Raw genomic sequence first — 15663 nt, 5'->3', positions numbered from 1 at the left:
TGCATAAGCCTTACTGGCATCGACCATGGTAGCTAGATGGTTGCTAACATATGACACTATCACCCTTTCTTTCATAAATGCAGGTGATGCGTGATCATCTAGGGAATGCTTTCTCTGCGTCTGTACAATATTTTATTGCAACTCATCAAAGGATATATTGTACACATCCATCCCCAGGTCATCATCAAGGAGGAAAACCTATCCTTGCTCGTTGGGGACTGGTTCTTATACTGGAGGCGGTGGAGACTGCAGGGCGACCTCGGATGCTGTTGGCATGAAGTCAGTGTCTTGGTCATGTGGATCCTATGCCAAATCCATGTCCATCTCATCAACCATTTTCTCATTCTCTTGAGCAATTTCTCGATCCAATTGCTCACTGCTATAGGATAAAATGCACGGTGTATGGAGAATGGTGATACCCTCAAGGGTCTTCCTAGGACCCTTGGTAGAGTGTAGGATTATCTGCAGCTATCATAAAGTTACATGCATGTCCATAAACATTAACTAACTATCAAAATGGATTACCTCGAGCCTCCGTGTAGATTTGCTAGAGAGCACAATGCAGCTAGGTGGAAGTCTGCTGAACCGGCTCCAGATCAAGTCCTGCACATAGAAGAGACAAGCATAATCATAACATACGACCTTGATAACTAATACATGAATACATAAAATACATCTAGTTACACATAACTAAGCTATTCATGCTAAAAGGTGTTGGACAAACAAATAAATGAATGATAGTACCAACACCACGGAGTATACAGGACAACTGCAGTTCTATATTAATGTCGGAAGAGTGATTACAACCATCTGTTTCATTAGCCTTCCCTTACCCCTCCAGCTTCTCTCTCTCTCTCCCTTCTTACCAACTTCTTATGCTTAGATTTGAGACTATGCTCAACAATCAAGTAAGCTATCCTTTCAAATGATCTGATCACCTTCACCATAGCCCTAGCTTTGCTTATGTAGTAATTGAGTTAGGGTTGCCATGTTCCTCCATGAGTTCCTTAAGGTAAAAGAAATGAAGTTTCCATGCTTTTCAGCTCTTTCCCATTTGCCTCCTTCATTAGGATTATAAATCCCACAAATAGGTCGAACTTGAGATGTTTCCTTGCTTTTCTTGAGTATATTTAGGAGCAAATATCTAGATATTTATGAGTCAATTTGCTCCTTTGACCTTTAGAACTTCATTAGGATCCACTAACGTTGTTCCCAAACTAACAACTAGAGTTAGTAGGGTCACTAACGCACCCTTAGGCTTACATAGAAGCTTTATAAAGCAAGTTGTCAGTGTATAGCCAGTGTTAGTGTGGAAACAAGGCATGTGATCTTGGTCTTTGCTTCAGCTATCATGTCTTTCCCCTCTGAGCTGATGAGGGGGTCATTTTTCTGTATAATAGATGCCCCCTAAATTGTGAGATCAAAGGCTGTGACGATGGCCGAAATACTTTACTTAACTGTAATTTTCCTTCTTCGACAAAAAGAGAGAGAGGATCGGAGCTTCGGGTGGCATGAGAAACCTGATACAACACATATATATAAAACTACTAAAATCATGTCCTGAGTCGGGCATTCCCATGCTCAGTAGCTATGTCATAGTGATTTTCTCATAAAAGAGATATGACGATGTTGGCTGCCGATAAGCACAATGCAGATCCGGTGTCATAATAGGATCATTCTGATGAGTTGTCTCCAAAAAACAATATACTTAACTTGGGAGAGGAAGCAAGGTTGGTTGATGCAAGCCTCTACCCAAGGTCTTGATTTATGCTTCACTGAATAACATAGATCAATACATGTGAATATATGCATTGATATCAAACATGCATGAAATCATCTTATTACCAGTCAATAATGGAGACCATTAACAGACGTGAGGAAGGCCACCAATAATGGTGATGGTCTCCAAGATGCACAATACAATATAATGAGTGTGAAAGATGTTTTTTTCATTGAACACCCATAGAATCGCTTAACCAGGAGCCAATAATGAGAACCCCTAATAAAACACAAGGCGACCTGCCACTAATGTCTGTAAGTACCAAGGCACTAAATGTGTTTCTGGGTTGTCTTCCTAGATAGAGTGTTGAAGTCGATAGGAAGATACCTGTCGAAAGGTAGGAAATAATGTGTCCTACATCAATTGACACGAAACGAGACAAGAATGATTTGTTTTTTGAGGAATCTTTGAGCATTGGGTCTAAACAACAGAGGGCATGATGAAAGGATATGCTTGATGGGTTGATGGAGGAAACAAAAGGTTAACCCTTGAACAATAGAAGGCACGACAATCATTTTAACCATGCAGCACTGGACTCATGAACACCAAAGAGTGTTAGGATATAGAGATGCAAGAACATTAGGGTATTTAGGCTAAACTCATAGGATGGTAGGATTCATATTGAGAGGCCATCACAAGGAAGGTTTATCTGAGGGAGTGCCATGTTCAAGGGAACGACTGCTACCAAACCACGCTTTCTAATACTGAATGCAATTGTATTTTCTACTTTCCCTGTCTGATTAGTTTAGTGAGTCTAGACGGGTAAACTCATCGATCTTTTCATATTTTAAGAGTCTGAAAAGGACCGCGAAAAGAGTGACTTTATGCCCTATCTGATTAATTTAATGAGTCTAGACAGGCAAACTCGTCAATATTTTTGGTGAGCACCAGTATTGCAGCAAGAATGCCGCAACTCCTGGGCTACCAACTTTACTTTTATCAACCCGATAGTTCATAACAAACTTGGAAGCGTCGGTGTTGTATGCACAAGTACTAGTTCTCACTGCATGTTGTCACTTGGTCGGCCGACGCAAGATCACTAGGAGCTGAAGCCAAGTTCTATAGATTTCATAAGAAGCTCTATGTGTGATGAAAGGAAAGAAAGATTACTCTATAGATGCTATTCTAACTACAGAAAGGAGAAAGACTAGAATGTAAAGCAAAACCTAGTAAACCCTAATTAACAAGCTAATTCTACTTTTGCCAAAAACACTATGAAAACCATGAAATAAATGCCATTACCTAGTCAAGGAAGTAAACAACATCTAACCATGCTTTTTCTAGAATTAAATAAGCAAAAAACATATTTTTGGATTTTTATGTGTTTTTATGTGAATTCAACATGCATCTAATTTATTGTGTGTAAGTGTGGCAGCGAACAGGTGGCGTTAGAGGGCGGTTTTGGAGCTTGGGAGGATGTAGGATGGTGTGGATGGGTCCTAGGAGGTCTTAGGTGGCCTTCTGGAGGCTATTCCCACACTCGGCCTTCAAAAGAAAGCCTACAGGAAAAATTACAGGAGGACACAGGGAAACTACAAGAGGAAAACAGGGAAACTACAGGAGGCCTACAGGAAGAGGCCAAGAGAAATTTTCTTTGTTTTGAGGGTGTGAGAGTGGGTGGAAAAGGTGGATGAAGGTTGGAATGAGGTATTAGGGCACCTAAGGTCTCCCTTGAATCACCAGGAGAGAGAAAGATGATTGGGTTTGCTCAAGGAGAGAGGAAGAAGTTCTATGAAAGATGCAGGAAACTAGGGCAGGATTGAGGTGAGGTTTGGGAGACCTGTAGGGCATGGATTATCTAGAGGGTGTGATTGATGGTAAGCTGGCCTACTGCTGGAAGAGATTTTCTGCATGGAAACTGATAGTCAACCAAGAAAATCAAGCAACCAATGAAATGAGTGCATCTAGGAAAAACAAAGTTTTGCATTAAAATGGCCTAAACTGTGATAAATAGAAGGAAATGCTGAGAAATGTTGTAGGAAAGGAAAGCATGAAAGAGGACTATTGCAAATTAGGAAGTGAACATGATAAAGGAGATCTAAAGCAAAGCAAAACTGGACTATTAACCTACTAAAGAGCCACAAACACTAGAAGTCCTAGGGATGAGGAAAATCTGTGTTTTTGGGGCAGCAAGAGAGTCTTTGCCTCAAATCATGGTCCCAGATGGAGGAAGAGAGGCCAAGCCACTATTACTAGCCTTTTGAATCTTCTCTTATCACTACTTAACCTACTACAAAAAGCACAAATGGAAGGAAAATACTAAATCATCAAAAGCAACTTATTCTTAACCATAAGAGAAATACATCTAACAACAAACTAATCTACCAACTGAAGTAAAGCATAAAAATACAAGTAAAGAGAAGCTTGGATACTTGGATTGGACCTAAACCAAGAGATTTAGCCGTCTGAGGTATCTCAGTGCTAGCTCAAAAAGGATTCCATCTTCATTATCAAAAAATAGCAAGATTACATAAAACTTTCACAAAATAGTAAGCTCGAAATTTGAGCAGAGTTAACATAAGCAACAAAAATCCAACCCTAGTGAGGTTGTAGGCCTCTCTACTTATACATCTGAAGCTACCAACAGTGTCCTTAAAATTAGGGAGGCTTGGCTCCCAAAACTCGAGATAACTCTCAATCATCTTCCACTTGCTCGGCTGCCTTCTAGTGCATGATTCAGCTGCTTGTACTCCGAGCTGAATGAAGGGGAATTCGAAGTGAGGAACAATAAATGAGGAGGATTCCCTTCTATAAGTCCTCTCCTATATCTACTTCGAGTTATTGCTGCAGTTTGACCATTAAATCCTTGGCTTTGACCTCGAAATCCATCAATAATCTGGATTAAATACATGTTAGACCACATGGCATAATAACTAACTCAACTCACCCTATAAGCATAAATATAATCAGAAAATCATACAATAAGCTAAGAGAATGGTTGATTTGACTAGGTTAGGAGGTAAAATGAGCCCATATAATTACCCATTTATGAGGCTCGTCATCACCCCCCTAATGAAGGTGTTGCTCATCCTCTGAGCAACCTAGTCAATCTCCTCATCTTTTATGGTATTGGTGGCCTCCCTAGCATCCTAGGCTTCTAATGAGTTCTGCTCATGTTTGCCATAAAATCTTACCTTTCTGTCTATGTCCTTCCACTGTTCCTCCTCTTCTTCTTCTCTTCTGCCTTCCCGCATGCCTAATAGGAGTGAAGGACTCAGTTTGAGGCCAATCCAGTTGACCTTTAGCCTTTGCATGGAGCGCTTGTACATTGGCACTCTTTTCAATGCCTCCTTCAGCCTCATGGGGGAATGGTATTCCCTGATCTGCAAGTTGTGGGGCAAGGTGTTCCATCTTCTCAAGCATGCATGCACACAGTCATCCCCAAGTATCCTAAGCATATCTTCAAAGTGTGCAATGGCTTGTTCCTGATTGGCTAAATATCTAGGGGCAATCTGAGGGTCATTGGCAAGAAGGTTGTGTGTGCTGATGACTGCCTTAGGATCTGATGGCTTAGATCTTATCATTAATGGTTCATTCTGCTCTTTTATCATCAATCTTTTCATTTCTGCTGCCCTCAATTCTTCATGTTTCATCCATGACGCCATGGCCATTAATTGCAAATCCCCTAGCTTAGCATTGGGGTCCCACACATTCATGTCTATGAGGGCCATGTTGTGTAGGTAAAACTATGCCATCTTTGCTTTATCCTCTGAGGTGCTTTGGTCACACAGATCCATGAACTACCTGTAGTTTTGAAAAGTCATTGTGCCTCTTTATGCCAAAGTTTTTATTTGGAATTGAAGCCATTGATCCTTTAGATAGAGGCCATAAGATTTGGCTGGTGTTCTACATTGTAATGCTTCCATGGATAAGCTGGCCATGTATGCCAAATGAGTCTCTTTCTCCTGCAGCTGCCTCCTTAGTATTTCATTCTCATTCTCAAGGTGGCTTCTTGTGATGGCTTCTCTATCTCTGAGAGCACTCAATTCCCTGCCCATTTCCCTGAGTTTGTTTTCCATGTGGCCAATATCCTCAACTCCTTTGGACTTGGCTATCTGCATCCACCTATGTGTTCTCACTCTCTCTTTCTCCAATTCGAAAAACAATGGAATTGCAAATTTCTGTGGGATTATCTTGCCTCCCTCAAGTAGATTGTAATAGGAGGCAAGACTAGGCTAGGGGTCAGGTTCTTGTAGCTCTTGTGCTTCCTCTTTCACCTCTGGCTGTCCTCCTATCCTTTCCTCAAGCTTTTGGGTCTCCTGTAGTTTGGACAGTGTCTCCTGTAGGATTGTTTCAGCCTCCTATAGGTCTGGTTTGGGGTCCTATAGAATTGACTTTCCCTTCCATGTAGAAGATCTTGGAGTCCCCCTTTCATAGGTTATGGGTGTCTTGGAAGGAGATTTGTTCACCTTGGCAGATGGTGAATCTTCAATGGTAATGGGAGTCTTTGAGGAGGGTTGAGGTTTGCCTATTTTAATTCTTGTACTCTTCCTTGCCCTAAAATACATGGAGGTTTTTCTTTTCCTCTTCTGCTTTGGCTTGACTGGTGTATTGAGGGCAGTGAGGGCAGCTGTTGCTTCTCTTTTCCAAGTTTTAGGGGACTCTTCTCTTTGGTTTGCCCTCTCTGCCTCCTTTTCTCCTTCTTCTGTCTCTTTTTCTGTCTCTTCAACTTTTCCCTCCTTTGTTTCTTTTCTTTCCTCCTTCCTTTCTTGCTCTGCTATGTCACCACTGGCTTCATCTTCTCCTCCTTGCTATTCTTCCTCCTCACTGACAACAGGACTAACATCATAGGTTAATGCCTTTATGTCATCCTCAGCTGTCATATTTCAGAAAACTTCCCATGCTATAGGGAGTGTAAAGGTATGGAGGGCTTCCTCTACTAGGATTTTGATTAATCCATGGTGAGCTAACTGATGTGAATTTCCTGCTTGTACCTTGGTGCTGGATTCAATGAGGGACTAAAGGAGAAAGTAAGGGATACTGAGTTTTTGAGGTGCTGGGGTATCCATGCCATATCTCATGTCATGGAGGATTTTGAAATGATATCCATAGATAATGCTATGCCTCTCCTCACAAGAAATGTATTTGATCACTTGGTAGCTAACCTCATCCTAGGGATATGGTATACTAGCCCTCCTAATTCCATTTTTGTCTTCAACAAGGGTTTGATTATCTTGGAAAAATTTCTTCTTGGCAGCCTGGCCAATTGGTTTCTCATCTTTACTCCAAGGCAGCCCAAGAGGAGGGGCGGTGACCCTACTGATGAATCCAGGAGTTATTTCAATGGAGAAGCCTCTAATGGTTACAATAGCATGAGTTCTTATGTGAGGGACCAAAGAGAGAGCAAATCCTTGGGCAATTTCATCATTAAACCCTCTAAACTTCTCAAAGAAATTCATCTAGTTTTCCCTTGTGAATATGTCCACCACTTGAGGATGTGCATGGAGCCTAGTGGAGTTAGTGGGCTCCTTTCTCATAAACCCTCCTATCATACTACCTGTACCTTTTTAGAAAACCAAATATGGAGGTGGAGACAAAGAATTTTGAGTGAAATAGCAAAACAGAGGGAACTGTGTTTAAAAAAAAAAAAACAGAAATTCTTTTTTATGTATTTCTACCCTCCTAAAGACTTATTTCATCCTCAAATTGAGATCACTTCTTTCATATATTGATATTCAACAGGGGGCGTTCATGAACCCTACCTCTTCATACTGAAATTCATGCCAAAAACCGTGTTTTCTCCCTTCAAAATGACTCACTGCCCCTCTTGTAGATTTCCTGTAGGTGCAAGAATATGGAGGAAATCGATGGAGGATGGTGAATACGAGGTTGTGGGGGCATAAGAAGACTGATGTGGCTGAGTTACGAGGAGAAAATGAAGAAAAGGTGGTGATAATGCGCGGGGAGGAGTGCTCATTACCCTTTATGGATATTTTCGGTTCTGAGTGCTAAGTTGGCAAGGTGTACGTTGCCTGAATTAGGACCGTCAGTCCCCACCTGCTTGGTTATCATGGCCCCTCCTTGTAATCATCCCTCATCATTGCATCAGAGTTAACTCCTCCTCCCACTAGCTATCCTTGGCATCTTTTGCTTGAGTTGACTGTGCGCACGTGTAGGTGACATCTTGGTTAAGCAGAGTCAACTAAATGAAGGTGGCCAAGTTAACTAGCCACCTTTCCCTCGTTTGATCTCAACCATCTCCTTGCCTTCGTATGATTCCTAATTACACAAATGCAGATAGAGGAGTGATTTAGTTACTTACCTGTGATCCGAGTGTATTGGCTGTGAGGTGTTGTGGCTTTCTCTACTGCATGCCTTCATTTTCCTTCATGCATGTTGTCTCTGCTAGCTAATGTGTTGTTGTGTACTTTTGCAGGTTCTTCTTTTGCTGGAGCTGAGCTCCATGTGCCTTTTCAATCTTCAGATATGCTATCCCTTTGCTATTGGTGCTGGACTTCTATGGGATCAACTGCTACAGGAATTCCTACAGGAGCTCCTGTAGCTGCTTCTCCCCTTGAAACTTCAGCTATTTCCCTTTCTTGGAGCTCGAGAATGATGCCAGAGGTGGAGATAAAGATGGAGGGATAGTAAGTAAGCTTCAGGTGAAGTTGATGGTGCCTTTTCTCCTTTTATTTTTTGTTTTTTTTTTTCAAAACTGAAAAACTGTTTTTCTGTGGTTTTTTCTTGGAAAGAAAAAAATAATAATGATTCTTGGAGTGTGATGTAGGCTTGGAAATGATGGCAAGGAGGTTTGGAGATGGTAAGAGGGATTATAGGTTCCTCATGAAGCTTTCCTGGTCCCTCAAACTGCCTTCTGTAGACACTTTTGGCTCTCTGTAATTCCTACAGGAGCCTCCTGTAGAAAACATAGTTTTGGAAGAAGAGGTACAGTGGGGTGAAAGAGATGCCAAAAATGATGGAGGAAGGTGTGGAGAAGATGAGATGGATGCTGGTATGAATGTCAGGGTCCCCTTGGCACCTTCTTCTACTCCCTGTAGTCCTCCTGCAAACTTGCAATGCAATAAAAATTCATTTCTTCTTTTCCTCTTTTTTTTGAAAACAACTAAGGCACCTCAGAGAGGTTTTCACCTTAATTTCCTGCCCTGGGTGCCTCCAAGGGAGGTTTTCACCCAGAGATCCTATTCTTTTCATTTTTTCCTTCTTTTTTTTTTGACATCATTGGGCTGCCTCAGAAGAGGTTTTCAACACAATGATGGGACTCAAGCACCTCATGGAAGTTTTTACTTGAGTCCTTATTTTTTCTTTTTTCCCTTTAGTGAGTGGGTAAAGTGGAAGCTAAGACATGCTCCACTACCATCACTATTTTATTCAAATCTTCAATAAACGCTCACTTGGAGAGGGGTTTCTTGTAGACTCTCAACCAATGTCCATTGAAAAGCATGGGGATGGCTTCATCATCAATGGTTCTGATCAGAACTGAACCATTGTCATTGCATTTCTCCACAGTGTAGGGTCCCAGCCATATTTTCCTTAGCTTGCCTTTGAAATCCTTCTATCTTGAATCATAGAGTAGTGCCCAATCTCCCTCTTGGAATTGCTTCTCCGTGATAATTCTGTCATGCCATATCTTTCTCTGAAGCTGAACTACCTCTTTATGGAGAAGGGCCTGCAATCTATATTCATCCAATCCATTGAGCTGAAGTAATCTCTCCTTCTGTGCATTGTTGAGGTCTAGGTCCAACCAAGCTACCATCCTTAGGGTATTGAATTCAAACTCTATTGACAGCAAAGCCTTCTTCCCATAGACCAGTTCAGAGGGTGTGAACGGGTGGTGGTCTTCCATGTTGTGTTGTAGGCCCAAGTGGCCTCAACTAATCTGTCCGCCCAGTCTTTTCTGTTGCTACTCACTACCTTGGTTAGGATCCCTTCTAATGCTCTATTAGTGACTTCCACTTGCCCATTGGCTTGTGGATGGTAAGGGGTGGAAGTCCTGTGCTTGATCTTATGATGTGTGAGCAGGTCTTCAATCAGGCTGGAAGTGAACTGACTGCCTTGGTCTATGACCAATTCTCTCGGATACCCGAACTTGTAGAATATGTTTTTCCTTAAAAAACTTAGCTACTTTTTTCTCCGCCCACTTTGTTAGGTAGTTGGTGCACACAATGATGTACTGCTTAGGCTTTAAAGGGGGGTTGATAGGCCACACAAAGTCCATGCCCCACTTCTCAAATGGCTCAAAGGTCACTTGAGGTTGCATGGGCATTTCATCCTTTGGAGTGGGTTTCCACATCCTCTGACACCGATCACACTGGCTCGTGTATCTCCTCACATCTTGATGAAGAGTGGGCCAGTAGTAGCCTGCTTACAATATCTTGAAGGAGGTTCTTTTTGCTGCAAAATTACCTCCACAAGGCCCGTCATGACAGGTCAGGCGGATGTCAAAAACTTCCTTCTCCCTGACACATCTTCTCAAGATCTGATCTAGGCCCAGTTTGAAGAGATTGCCTCCAATCCAGGTGAAAGGGGCACTTTTCCTTACTATCTTGCTCTTCTCTTTTGAGGATAGGTGTGGTGGGAACTGTGCTGAAACCAAGTAGTTTTCTATATCAGCAAACCATGGAGATAGTAATGATATAGAAAATAGGTGTTCATCTGGCATTTGGTAATCCACCATCCCTTCTTCACCTGCAGGAAAATTTACTCTAGACAAAAAGTCAGTAACAACATTCTCTTTACCAGGCTTATCAATAATGGTCAGATCAAACTGCTGCAGTAAAAGAAACCATCTAATAATGCAAGCATTTGCATCTGGTTTGTTCATTAAATATGTAATTGCAGCATGATCAGTGTGCACAAAGGTTTGATAGCTTGTGATATAATGTCAGAAATTGTTTAAGGAATGCACGACAGCTAGGAGTTCCTTCTCGATCACTGTATAATTTAAATCTGTCTTTGACAAGTTTTTTCTTATATAGTATATGGCATAAGGTAACTTCTCATCAATTTGTCCTAAGGCTGCTCCTATTGCTTTGTTCGAGGCATCTGTGTGAATGTGAAAGGATAGGGCCCAGTTTGGGCCTCTCAGAATTGGGGCAGTCACTAGCTTGCTCTTCAAGGTATCTAGGGCTTCTTGACAATTTTCCAACCATATGAACTCAACATCTTTGCCTAGGAGGCCAAACAAAAGAGAGGCTATCTTGCTGAAGTCTTTAATGAATCTCGTGTAATATCCGGCTAAGCCTAGGAAACTTCTGACATCTCTCACCTTTTGAGGAGGTGGGACGCTTTGGATGATGGAAATTTTGTTGGGGTCCATCTGCAGTCCCTGTTGAGATATTGCATGACCTAGCATGGTCCCTTCAGTGATCAAGAATTCACATTTTTCCAGACTGAGGGACAGGTTCATCTCAATACACTTATCTAGAACTTTTCCTAGGTTAGATAAAGCTCCCTAAAAGTCAGAGTCATAAGGAGTAAAATTATCCATGTATATTTCTACTGCATCATGAACCAGTTAAGAAAATATACTCAATACCGCTCTTTGGAAAGTGGCTGGAGCATTGCACAAACCAAAAGGAAGGAACCAGTATGTAAAGGTACCCCAAGGACAAGTGAAAGTGGTCTTATCTTGGTCTTCTGGGCTGATTTGAATCTGATTGTACCCGCTAAACCCATCTAGGAAGGAGAAAAACTTTTTCCCTGCCATACCGTCTAACACTTGATATATGAAAGGTAAAGGAAATTGGTCCTTTTTAGTGGCTTTGTTCAATTCCTGATAGTCGACACAGATTATCCACTTACCATTTTTCTTTGGTACTAGCACCAAAGGAGAGACCCATTCACTGTCTGAGATGGGATAGATGAATCTTGCATCAAGCAATTTATGCAGTTCTTCCTTAACAATATCTTTAAGTGCTAGGTTCCTCCTCCTTTGAGGCTGCCTGACTGGCTTGTAATCTTCCTTGATGAAGATATGATGAGTGCATACTGAAGGGTGCACTCCCTTCATCTCTTTATAACTCCAGGCGAAGGCATCTAGATGTTTTCTCAGTATGCTGCATAGCTCCTTGTCTTGGGAGTAGATAGCGATGGATTGATTTTCAATGTTTTTTCTGGGCCGAACTCTGTATTTTTAACACGAAGAGAAGTAGGTTTGGCCACACAAAGATCAGTTGAGGGGTTGTTTTGGATTTATCTTACTATGTCTTCTAATGGTGATACACTGGGAGGTGGATTCTGAATCAAATTTTCAATCATATCATCCTCATCTTGCAGTTTTCCCCCCATAGTGATTTCTAATGTATAAAGTGGTGCATAATAAAATTCATCCTCATCCTCCTCCTCCATCCAGAGAGGTAGATCATGTTATAGCAAGGGTTGGGTAGGAGGATATAGGGTTAACTGCTTGGACATGTGCCCGTTCTTTATGGTCATGTTCCCAGCTCGGTAACTGATGTAGGCATCGGCTATAGCCAACTAGGGTCTTCCCAGAATGAAAGGATACCCAGTGAGCTTTTCCTTTTGTTGGAGAACTAAGAAATCAGCGGGGTACTCCCAATAATCAATGGAGACCATCACATCTTCCACAATCCCTTCGGGGGTCACTATGGAGCGATCTGCTAGCTGCAGCACTGTCGTGGTCTTCCTCAAGGAGCCCTAGAGATTAATTTTGAGCATTGTGTCCTTTGTCATCACATTAATGGTAGCTCCCAGATCAATCAAGGTATGTGGCACCATTGTGCCATTGATATGGACATCAACTACTAGGCTTCCAGGGTCCAGATATTTTCGACAGATTATCTGCCCCAACATCAGGTTCGACAGTTGTCCTATGACATTGATGGTTGGGGCATCTCTCTTGCGCCTTCCTGGATGCCTAAAGAACTTCTCTTTGATCAACCTAATGTATATAGGCACATCTTTTATGGCTTGGAGAAGTGGTATCTTCACACATAAATGTTTCAATTCTCCTAGGAGTTCAGTCTCTTTTGGGGTAGGTTGGATTGTCATGGATAGTCTCTCAGGAAAGGGTGGATTTGCTTTAGGTTCACTTTCCTCTTTATCTTCCTCAACCTCCCTGGGTGGAGGCTGGCTATCTGGGAGAACTTTCCCAGATTGCAAGTTAATTTCTTGAATCTCCACAGCATAAGTTGGGCATGATGGTTCCCCACTATACACTTGTTGAGCCTGTCTGTTGTTTGAGTTCGGATTTGGCTGGGCAGGAATTTGGGGTTGCCTTGGTGGAGTAGAAGGTAATGGTTGTGGTTGGGCAGGTGGTGGAGGAAGAAGAGTGGGAAGAGAGCTATATTGGGGCCTCCACCCCCGATGAGATGCATTCCACTGAGGTTGTGGCTGAGCATAGGATTGAAATGAATGGGTGGCTGGTTGGGCATGATATTGAGATGTGAAGGACCAAGGAGGAGGCGTGGACCAGGAAGGATGAGCAGGGGGCCCCAAGAAGGTATGGAGGTGACTTGGTTGGGGTTGTAGTATGCCTGAGATGTCCCTTGCATCCCCTACTGGTATGGTCTAGGTCCATGCAGCCTCTTTTGGTTTATGTAATAGATCTGTTCAGTGACTCCTTCGGCCCCTTGGTATACAGCTTTAAGTCTGGGCAAGGAAGGGCACTTATCTATAGAATGATCTTCTTCATAGACTGAACAAACCTTTATAGAGTTCAATGGGCATTCATTCCTAGGATGCCTCCTGGTGCATCTAGGGAAAAAAATGGCCAAAGCCCTCTCTGCTTCCTCTTATTTCCTTTTGATATGTAAGGTATCCATTTGCATGGCAAGAGTCTACAGCATCTCACTCTTGAAGTCTTCTAGCATGTTTCCAATTTCACCTTTAATGGATGAATGGGAGGAAGAGGCATTGGCTATGGGTTAACTCCCCCTACCTTTCTTTCTGCCTACTCTAGAATGGTTTCTAAAAACAGTGTTTATGTCCTCATAGGATAGTTGGTAGATGTCTCCCCCAGCCAGTATATGGAGGGTGTCTAAAAGGTCTTCTCGAATTCCCCTGAGCAAGACCAACTTCAGAGACTTAGGATCAAGTGTACACTTGGCCCTTTTGTAACTGAGCTAGAACCTCTCTTCATAGTCTTCCAGGGACTCATCACTTGCTATGGTCATTTGGAAGATTTCTTCTTTAGTATCTTTTGACCTACAATAGTCTCAATACTTGTTGTTAAAGGACTTCGGTTGGGTAGTGGAGGTCCCGCGTAACAGTTTTGGGGCTGAGAGACTATAAGTTAGGATAAAAATATTGTAAAACTCCGAAATACATGGAGCGCAAAATGTAAAAGGTCGAGTGAAAGGGTTGTCTGCCCAAGAAATAATATAGAATAATAGGGAGTAAGTCAGTCCGCGTACCATAGGAAGGTATAAATAGAGCGAGGCTCTATGGGTAGAAGGCAATTTTTGGTATGAAATCTTGTATCTGATATGTAATGGGTTTTTGAGAAGGAAAGTCTGAAAGTGTCTGTAAGTCTGAGTCGAGGGTATTGGGTAGTGGATAGAGGCTCTACAGCTGTGTGCACAGAGGTCGGGAAGAGTCCGCAGCTGTGTGCACGGACCCCTACAGCTGAGTGCGCATGGCAGATCTGGATGTATTGGTGATAAAGTGGGAATAAAGATAAGTTGATTCTAAAACATTGTGTCAATCTGAGTTATTGCAGATTTGGTTAATTTATGATTGGTATTACTATTGATTCTTTATGCGCATGCTATGTTCTGGATTAATGTAAATTTGTATCTCTGTTAAATACGCACACCAGTTATCTTGATTAAATGTTTGCTTAAAGACCCTTTTAAGTAGATCAGATCTATAATAAATCATTCAGTAATTAGTATTGAGAAGTAGCCCTGTTTCGGGTCTACATGGAAAAAGAGCAGCGTGAGGCTACAGGATTGTGCGCGAGCCCTCCAGACCACATCAAGACATCCCAAGGGTGTAGAAACCTAGTTCCAGCACCCTCCCCTGCTACCTCGGTTGAGACCTCAGTCTACGCAATGCGGGATGTTGCCGAAAGGATTGGTAGCTGCGGGATTTGTTTGGCTAAATAACTCTTCCGAACCTGGGTCAAGCCCTATAAGCCAACAAATGGTTCCATTGCTGGGATCGGGATCTGCCTAAGGGGTGTCTAATGTGGAATGCAGGGACTCTATAGAGAAGGAATTTAAGGATCGAAGGGACTAGGAGCAGTAGCAGTTCAGAGTACATCGACAAGGGTGAAAATGACGAGCGCGATCAAGCTATTGGTATTCAAAGGAGAAGGAAGTGAAGATCTAGAAAAAATTTGGTTCATGTTAACATTAGTATGGAATGCACATATAATTACAGATGAGAATATCAGAAAATCTACCTTAGTTAGCGCGCTGCAGGACCGAGCGCTGACATTGTACATAAAGTACTCAAGTGATCACCCAACTACGGGGACAACAGAGATCCAGACTGAATTAAAGAAAGAGTTTCGCTGGCCGAAGTTAGAAACACAGTCGATCATAGGGTTCAAGGAAATTGTGATGATGCCTGGTGAAACCCTGTGGGATTTGGATCAAAGACTGAAAAGTACTATCCACAAAGCAAACATGACACTAATGGATGTGCAGCACTGCACTTGGTTTATGGCATCGTTAACATAACATCTGAGGACAACCTTGTCACAACAGAAGATCTCAACCCAGAGTAAAGCATTGGAGACAGCGATGAGGTTGCACGAAACTCTGTTACAAGACTCGAGGTTGGGAGTTCAGCAAATCCAAGCGTAGATACAAAACTTGTGTTTGGAAATGAAGAAGTTAAAATAGGAACAGGCACCTCGCCCAAAAGTTCGGGAGGAAGTATGGTGTATAAAGTGTAGGAGCCAGGGGCACGATAAAGATCACTGCCCAGTCTTGGCGAATTATGTGGTAACGGGG

Source organism: Pinus tabuliformis, chromosome X (assembly GCF_031772625.1).
Source record: "Pinus tabuliformis cultivar Carrire ecotype Pingquan chromosome X, CPIR1, whole genome shotgun sequence".
NCBI classification, from domain to species: domain Eukaryota; kingdom Viridiplantae; phylum Streptophyta; class Pinopsida; order Pinales; family Pinaceae; genus Pinus; species Pinus tabuliformis.
This window is presented reverse-complemented; position numbering follows the sequence as displayed.